Here is an 8884-nt window from a genome sequence, read left to right as displayed (position 1 = left end):
AAAGTCGCATAAAAATAAAACAACTAACTCATCATAATCTTCAATACGGCCAGCTAACTGAAGCCAGTTATGGAAATGCCTGCATTAATTTGCACTGAACTGATGGAGACTTCAATTTGGAGGGGCTTATCGGGCCAAGGGACAGACGCTATAGCTTTCCACTTTGCCACTAACTTTATATAGAAGTCTACTAATAGGTTCTTCCCCTTTCTTTTTATAATCCACGAGTACAGGTGTCTGTTTTTTACTTTTAATTAATTGTTAGTGTGGTTGAGATAGATAAATAGACTCTTTATTGCACCATAAGAAAAAGAAAAACTGAAAAAATACACAGGTAATGAGGTACAAAGGCGGACTTATCGCTAAAGCAATCTCTTTCAGTCAACCTTAGGGTGGGAGGAAATTAAAATAAAAAGGCGATTGGCGCAGTACATATAAAATAATATGCAAAGTTTAAATATACCTAAACACAATAAAATATGTCTCTACAAATGAAATACATAATTATGACAACCAACAAAAACTTTCCTGCTCACATCATTAATGTGAGATGTCCAAGACCCAAATGTTTCACCATGTCACTGAAAGGAATGACCACATTATTGTACGGTACAGAATTTCAGTCTATACGGGAAACAAAATAAGGGCTGCCGATTATAATTGCTTGCGTTTTGGTAGGATTCACTTTTATGCCAAAAAATCTGCTCCAGTCTGATATGCACATCAAATCGGTGTTAATAGTCGCATATTACAGAACGCAAACCATCCGAGGAGGAATGACAATAAATTTGAAGATCATCCGCAAAAGGTGGTAGGAAGACCGAAGAGATACGGTTAATAAAAAGCGAGAACAATAAAGGAGAGAGAACACCGCCTTGAGGTACCTCCGCCAAGATGTGACACCACGACGATAGGTTATCGTCAATACGGATACACTGCTGACGGCCACTGAGGTACGAAGTGAACCACATAATAACCGAAGGACGACCGTGTTGAAGGCATTCGTTAAATCTTGTAATGTGAGGATTGTCTTAGGGATAGGCTTACAAACTTGGGATTCTTTTTAGGCGATGGGCTAGCAACCTGTCACTATTTGAATCTCAATTCTATCATTAAGCCAAATAGCTGAACGTGGCCATTCCGTCTTTTCAACACTGTTGGCTCTGTCTACCCCGCAAGGGACATAGACGTGACCATATGTATGTATATTTGTATGTGAGGATTGTCATCTGTGAATTATCCATAGCAAGACGGATGTCTTCACTGATAGTGATAAGGGCCGACGTAGTATTGTGTCCTGCACGGAATCCTGACTGATAGGTATTAAGAATATGATTCAGCCGAAGGAACCCGTTTAACTGTTACTGAACTAAGCGTTTAAGAATTTTAGACAAAAATAGGAGGATGGATATAGGACGGTAATTAGAAAAGGAAGTAGGGTTGGATTTTTTGGTTAAAGGTGTACGAAAGCATTTTTCCAAATAGAGGATAGATATAAATGTTGGAAGGTATCATTTTTTGTGCAAAAAAGTTCCGAGAGAGGGCTATACTCCGGTTCCGGTAATATACTCGATAATTATTAACTTATATCTATGACAAGGAGTAACTGACTTTACTTCTGTGAGTTAGAAACATATTAGGTTTCAGTATGAAAAGACCAGAAAAAAATTACAGTTTTTTATAGTATATAACCTGTACCTGTGTACCTACGGTAAGAAATTCACTTTTTGAACTTGATTCCCCCGCACCATAGAATATAAATATTCCGTTAACGTAAAAAAGTACTTTTATAAGTAGGTAATAGTCTGTTATTATAGGTACCTTAGTTCGGACTACTTCGATATGATGATGGACTTGTTATCAAACCTATTCTTATTGAAGGCTTATTTTATGTTGCTCCAGCATCAGATTTTTATTGAACCTGTTAACATTAGATCAATTGTTTAACGCGTGTCTACTATGTCAAGTGGACTAACGGCACTGTTAGCTCTGCCTATAATAGAAAGAATTAATCTTACGTCGACGAGCGTTAATTTGTTAATGGTACCGCGAATTAAGGCAACAACTTCAGATTAACAAAAGTAACAAACAAACAGAAGGTAACAAAACGAAGACAAACATTCGTGGGCTCTTTCAAAAGCGTACAATAGTCGTCATCAATTACAGGCAATAGATCGGCCAACATCATTTGTCCGTCTGTCCGTTACTCGACTGGGGCATTCCCACGGCTTGGGACGATCGTGTTTGTTGTCGGAATATGTCCAACGAGAAATAGTAATAGAAAATTGTTTGTGATTGCTTTGCTCTCTATTTCAGCCGCCTCCTTGTGATCCGCGCTCTCGATTTTATGGTACCAATACAATTATTAATTTCCACGTTTATCATGGTTAGATAGTAAAATTTTCTGAAATCATTATTAATTATTGTGTTGATTATAAGTTTTGAAAGTAATACTTGCAAGCAATATATTCTAAATTCTCTTGTTGTAACAGATAAAATAACTTTGTAATGTTTATCTTCAGATAAGGTATCGCCACTCATATTTACTCATACGAGTACGGCGAATTCATGGATTAAATCCCAGGTTTATAATTATGCAGAACGATGCAAACCGTTGTTCTTCCGATGGTATCAAGAACAAGACCGAAGAGAAATTGCGCCGATCAAAAGATAATCTCGTCGGAACCAAAATTGATCATTGATAGGGCGCGCGCGCGTCCTGCCGCTTGCCACCATCCCACGCCCAGCATTAATGTTTAACTCTTTTTAATTTTATGAACTTTGTATTTCAAAATTGGCAATTTATTTTAATAACACCCAACGCCCTTCAAACCGTAACTGAAATGATTTAACTGGAGGTAACACTACAAGAAGCTCATAATACAGTTGTGTAGGTAGATATTACCAAAATTAGAAATAGATGCTTTTATGAAATTATATTGTGTCAAATTGCCTGATAAAATGTGTATTGTGGCAAATTACCTACCTACTGCATACACGCATTATTAGCACCAGATTTGGGTCGTTCACTACAGCCTCATTCGATCTCTCGGTCAATAAATATCAGATTAAAGTGCCGCTATTGTAGCCTTCACGCACAAACTAGTACCGTGGCTTTCAATAACGGTTCGCACTATGCAGATTATCAGTGGGGCGATAACCACGACGTGAAAGCGATAGCGGCGACACGATGAAGTGGAGCGGGTGGCGGCAGCACTGTCCTGTCGCGGTCGCAAGTGCGCACGCGACTCGACACGACATGGTGTCAATCGCGTCAAGCTGATGAGGGATGCGTGACTCAATGTAAGTTGACCAACAATGTGGAGAAAACCAGTTGCTTATGATACGTTTGTAGAGGTATGTCTTCCTAATTAGCTTAGATATGGTCTAACCCAAATTTGTTTTAGTAACGACAATCTGGAATGTTGCCGAAGTTTTTGTGTCGTTTTTGTGTTGTATCAATTGTACTTCATTAGCTGGCTGTCTATTTGTTTAAATAAATCTAGAGCACATAAATAATAGTACATATATAGGCGTAGGGACGTGACGACCCCATCGCCCTGTGTGGAAGGGTTTCCTTCCCAGTGCAGTTAGTTGCCGCGGGACGGCTTGTGGCGAAGCCGTTGGTGAGCGGCGACACCACGTCCTCCACCACCTCCTGGGGAATATACAGACATGCGCGATACACACATTTACACACAGTGACACTATCACTAGTATTGCACGTAATGGCGTAATAATGGGGAAACCAGCACGGGGTCATACCTCCTCCTCCATCCTATAGCTGCTTTTAACGTGTTGAGCCCTGGCCGCCGCATGGTGGCCTATTAGGGTGCCCACAGGCTATTGCATAGCTAATGAGCAGCGATTTTCGAGGCAGATGTCCGTATCTCACTCCATATCCCAGTAATCTAATCCACTAGCATCTCATCCGCATGACCCAGACCAAGTAAATCCCTCTCTGGCAATAGTTTGGCAGCTGTGAGGGCTGTCCGTTGGTGTGTAAAAGGTACCAAAGGGCCTCTTCGTGTTGGCTTCGGCCCCATGAATGCCTCCCAAATGACCGGGTCCCTACGGGCATGTGCACATTTAACATGTACGTACATACATACATAAGATCACGCCTCTTTCCCGGGGGGTATGCAGAGACTACCTCTTTCCACTTGCCACAATCTCTGCATACTTCCTTCGCTTCATCCACTCATAACTCTCTTCATGCAAGCTCAACGGTTTCGGGTACTCTTGACCTGACCCCTTACCAGGACGTCCTTAATTTAATCAAAATACGTTCGTGTAGGCCTTCCCACTCCGACCTTTCTCTCCATACTCTCCTTGTATATCTGCTTAGTCAACCTGCTTTCATTCATCCTCTCCACACGATCAAACCATCTTAACATACCCTTCTCTATTCCTGTAACTACATCTTCTTTCACATCACAACATTCCCTTATCACGTTGTATGTACTTACATATATATTAATAATCTATGTGCGTCGTGCAAATCCCGGAAAATCTGCCACTTCATTTCTGCCGTAGATGTCTATTATTCCTAGTGCAACGCAACAATACCATTATCCAAGCTGGTTCCCCTGTTTGGTTCACGGCACTCATAATATAAAATAATAGGATCACTGAAAATCTTTCCCATGGATGTCGTAAAAGGCGGCCAAGGGATTGGCTTATAAATTTGGTATTTTTTTTAGGCGATGGACTAGCAACCTGACACTATGAATTCAATCTCAATTCTACCATTAAGCCTAACAGCTGAACGTGGCTTGTCAGTCTTTCAAGATTGCTGAGTCTGTCTACCCCGCAAGGGATATAGACGTGATAAAATGAATAAAGGTATGATTCCCCTGTTCAAAAGGCACGTAGGTCAAACAGAAGTCGCTTCATTATTATGAAATGTATTGAAACCTATGTTCTTCCAGGATTGTACACCATATGGCTCCTAATCCTAAGGTTAAATTGCAAGGTATATTTTTATATAACGTAGTTACGCGCTCATTTTGAAATAGTAAATTAGATATGTTGAAATTTGTCCAAAGTAAGTAAAGAGATCACATGTCTAAGGGCACTGTAGTGCCCCCGTCAAGATTAGCCAAACAAAGCGCAAGAGCACTATCTTCCTTTTCTCGAAAGGTTTCGTCGTAATTTAACTATTTCGTCTTATTTATTTATAACAGCAAAAAAATTTCTTCAGATAAAAAATATAATAAGTACCAAGTAGATGAGTTGAGATGAAATGTTTCACTTGAGGAACATAGGTCAGATAAGTCACATTCTTCAGTCTTCCAAACCATTTCAGTTTATATTTTATTCTATTTACTTTTCCATAGTGTAATTGCGAAAACATTTTGATTGTCGAAATACGTATACCTAAGTAAATGACACAAAGAAATATCTTTATGATATCCATTCAAATAGTTCAAAGGTGAATGTTGCTATGATTTTATGTCAGTCAACTATAATCTTGAGATATCTATACCTACGTAAAAAGTAAGCGAATGACCCAACATGTCAAGGTATTATTGGCATATCCCAATAACTGTCTGTGTCCAAGTAGGACTCAATTAAACAGGCAAGGTCACATTACTGTCAAATGTTTAGAAAGCATTCACGCCATACGATGGTTGCAAGGTGCTCGATTAGGTGCTATTGTGAATTTTGAATCATCTGGTAGTAAACATTGAGCTCTGATGAAATTGATAAATAGCTGCGTTGACAGACAATTGCAACAGCCCATCGTGTTGTTACTTGTGATTGTGACTGCTTTGTGTGTGTGATTGTGACTAGCAAAATCCACAATTCATGAAGTAGCCATATATAGATACCTACCCTTAATGTATAGTGGGTATGTATATTTCACTAGGTCGATACTAATAATAATATAAAGACCAAATTAATAAACTTCTCGATAAGTATATAATATATTATTATGTACTCATATATATACATATATATGATTTATATGATTATCATATATATATACATATATATGATAAGAAAATTTGAAGAATAATAAAAGGTTTTATATAGTTGATCTATGCATGCCTTAGTGTATTATAATCTTGATTAAATTAGGTAGTACACTAGGTAGCTATCAATAAATTATAGGTACGAGTATTGCTCGCTTAAACATATGCCAGATTTTTGAGTGCAAACAGTAAAAATTCTAACGATCATATCATGTGGGTGAATTCGGTAAACAAAAATAAAAGACCTTGACATGTGATAGCCACGTGATAGCACTTCACAGTCCACGAGCCAGAAACTATTGTCATTGATCGAGTGGTTCTTCTCTTACCGCGTCGAGTGCTTTTCTTGGCCTAAGTAAGAATTGTTACGTTTTAAAATTTCAAATGATATGTTGCATTGTACGTTGTACGCTCTGCTAGGTAGATAACTTATGGATGTAAGTACAATACGAGCCTGCCTACTTATGTGACTTATTGTTCATTGTCAGGTGTTATCTTTTAAGTGTCTCGATCGGAGTTCGTGCGTCTGCAACTTTCTCCAGGTTAGATGATTCATTCTATTATGAAAGCCCATCATTGCGTTCATTTGCCAATGTTACAGCTATTTAAAGTGTACAATAGATCTCAAATAAATAGTCAAAATGACATCGGCAATTACCCTCAAAACAATTTTGTGTTATGGTTTTTCAGCTTAATAAATATAATAGTTTGTCATATTGTAAATAAATATACGTTTTATTTAAACCGCTTATTACAAATAAACTAGCCATTAATATACCAATGCTTCATGCATTGCTCAGAGGCAAGAAGTTTTACCATTGTACCACATGTTGTCGATAAGAGTTCATTATTAATAAACGTGAAAATTGCATTTGATTTAAGTAAAGGTAAACTTTCTGACTATCGTTCATTCAAAAAGTAACTAACAAAGAACAGATATTTACAATATTTTGCATTAAGATACATATCGATTGTCTACTTTTTACGGGGTAGATAGAGTCGATAGCCTTAAAGTCTTAAGACTCGAAGGAAAGTAACCCATCACTTAAATAATAACTATAAAAGAATTCTATAAGTCTTTCCCTTGACTGACTTATACCTACAATCCAAGTGGAAAGAGAAGCGGGCAGACATTATGTGCTTTCTTCGCTATCAGGTCAGTATGGTTATGTTTTTTCACATTTATGAATTTGGGAAATGATACGGAGACACGAAATTGTCATTTCCCGAAAACTCATACCCGGCAATAAAGCTGTTACATAATGTAGGCCACTTTTTTATAGAAGCTTATTTTTAATCAGATTATTAATCAACAAATTCTACTAATGAATAAGATTGTTTGATAGTAAAGCTTTTACACTTGTTACCTATAAGCAGATTGATATTATTACACATTGTATGTGATGCGGAGATAGCATGGCGTTGTGGACGTAGAAGTTCGATGCGCGAGATAAAACTAAAAAAAACTAAAGGGAGTATAAATGTGCAACTCCAATTACATATCAACTCAATTTTTTTTCTACATAGTTACCTAAGTCGTAAAATTTGCCGCAGAAACTACAAACTAAGCGATCCCAACTAATATCATTAATGCGAAAGTGAGCTTGTTGGTTTGTTTGTTACATCTTTCCGTGTTATCTACTGAGCCAGTATTCTTGAAATTGCGTATTTACGAGTAGGTATAATATAGAGTTTAAAAAGGTCATAGACTTCTTTTCATCCCGGTAAAAATTATAGTTCCAGTGAGATGTGCTAAAAATTTGTATTCTTTTGTAGGTGGCGTTAATTTCGTGCGCGTAAGTGGCGCTAATTTTGTAAGAGCTAGTAACATATAATTAGGTAAGTTATGTTATTTATGCGAAATTATGTCTGTTAAGCTTGCATTACTTAAGCTTTGTTCCGTTTTTTTATTCACTGATGGCATTGTTATTTTTAAGAAGTAATATTCTTTTTGTTAAATACACTCTTACATCCTTTCTTCGAACTAGAACTGTAGATGCTTAGTAGTAGAAAAAGAGTGTCATTATAACAATAATTCACTGTTTTCTTCGAAAGATAGTCATGTCAAATTATACTTATAACTCATTTTATTTTCCAAATTTTTTATGAAACGTCGATTTACGTTAATTATATACTTTCTTTATTTTGTGACAGGGCGGCAGTCAGCGCGTGTCCTGCGAAGCGCCTAATGGCCGGCATCGCCGCAGGCGCAACGTGCCTCACAGTTTAAATTGAACGTCAAGCTATCGATTTGCATAAATCACACCGTTACCATTTTCAATTATTTGACTGGTTATATTGAACTAAAATGATCAAAATAAAACGTGTCGCAGTGCATCAAATCTTTGTGCAACATTACAAATGGTCTGTTAATTTTATTCCCTTGCACTAATCAAGATGTTGTGCTACTAGAGATAACTTCATCTATTACTATTTAATTGAAGTTTGCATTTTGATTGTACCAATAAAATTATTTCTTTATTATGTACTAACTTAATTCATTTCCATCTGCACATCATTCGGTTCCATTATCGTTTGAAGGCTGAACAGTAGCCCTTGTTATGCCCGTGTAAATCAAAATCGGCTTAATGCTTTTGCGGTGAAAATTTACCTTTTTTTTGTTAGCTTATTATTTATAACTTGATATCATACCTCTATCATTACGAATTTATGACCATGAAAGTATAAAAACGATTTGGTATTTAAAATATATGTATGTGATGGATATTCAGAACTTTCCACAGTGACATAATCCAAAGGATATCATATTTTCATCCAAAAATAATGAGCTTTAAGCTGAGCTCGTATATTTAATATGTATGACGTGAGTATTAAGGGAAAGCTGACGAAGTGAATAATTTTTTATTGCCTCGATTCATTTATTATTCAAGATCCAACTTCCATAA

At 37.0% G+C, this 8884-nt stretch overlaps 1 long non-coding RNA gene across 1 annotated transcript; it reads left to right on the top strand.

Moving 5' to 3' along the window:
- The first annotated feature begins 6343 nt into the window (after nt 1-6343).
- LOC132902386 (uncharacterized) lies at nt 6344-8386 on the top strand. The gene is made up of 3 exons (XR_009657114.1): nt 6344-6415; nt 7755-7817; nt 8133-8386. It is a non-coding gene; the product is annotated as an uncharacterized LOC132902386 (long non-coding RNA).
- Nucleotides 8387-8884: the final 498 nt, after the last annotated feature.

The sequence above is a fragment of the Amyelois transitella genome, chromosome 2 (assembly GCF_032362555.1).
Source record: "Amyelois transitella isolate CPQ chromosome 2, ilAmyTran1.1, whole genome shotgun sequence".
NCBI classification, from domain to species: Eukaryota; Metazoa; Arthropoda; class Insecta; order Lepidoptera; family Pyralidae; genus Amyelois; species Amyelois transitella.
This window is presented reverse-complemented; position numbering and strand designations above follow the sequence as displayed.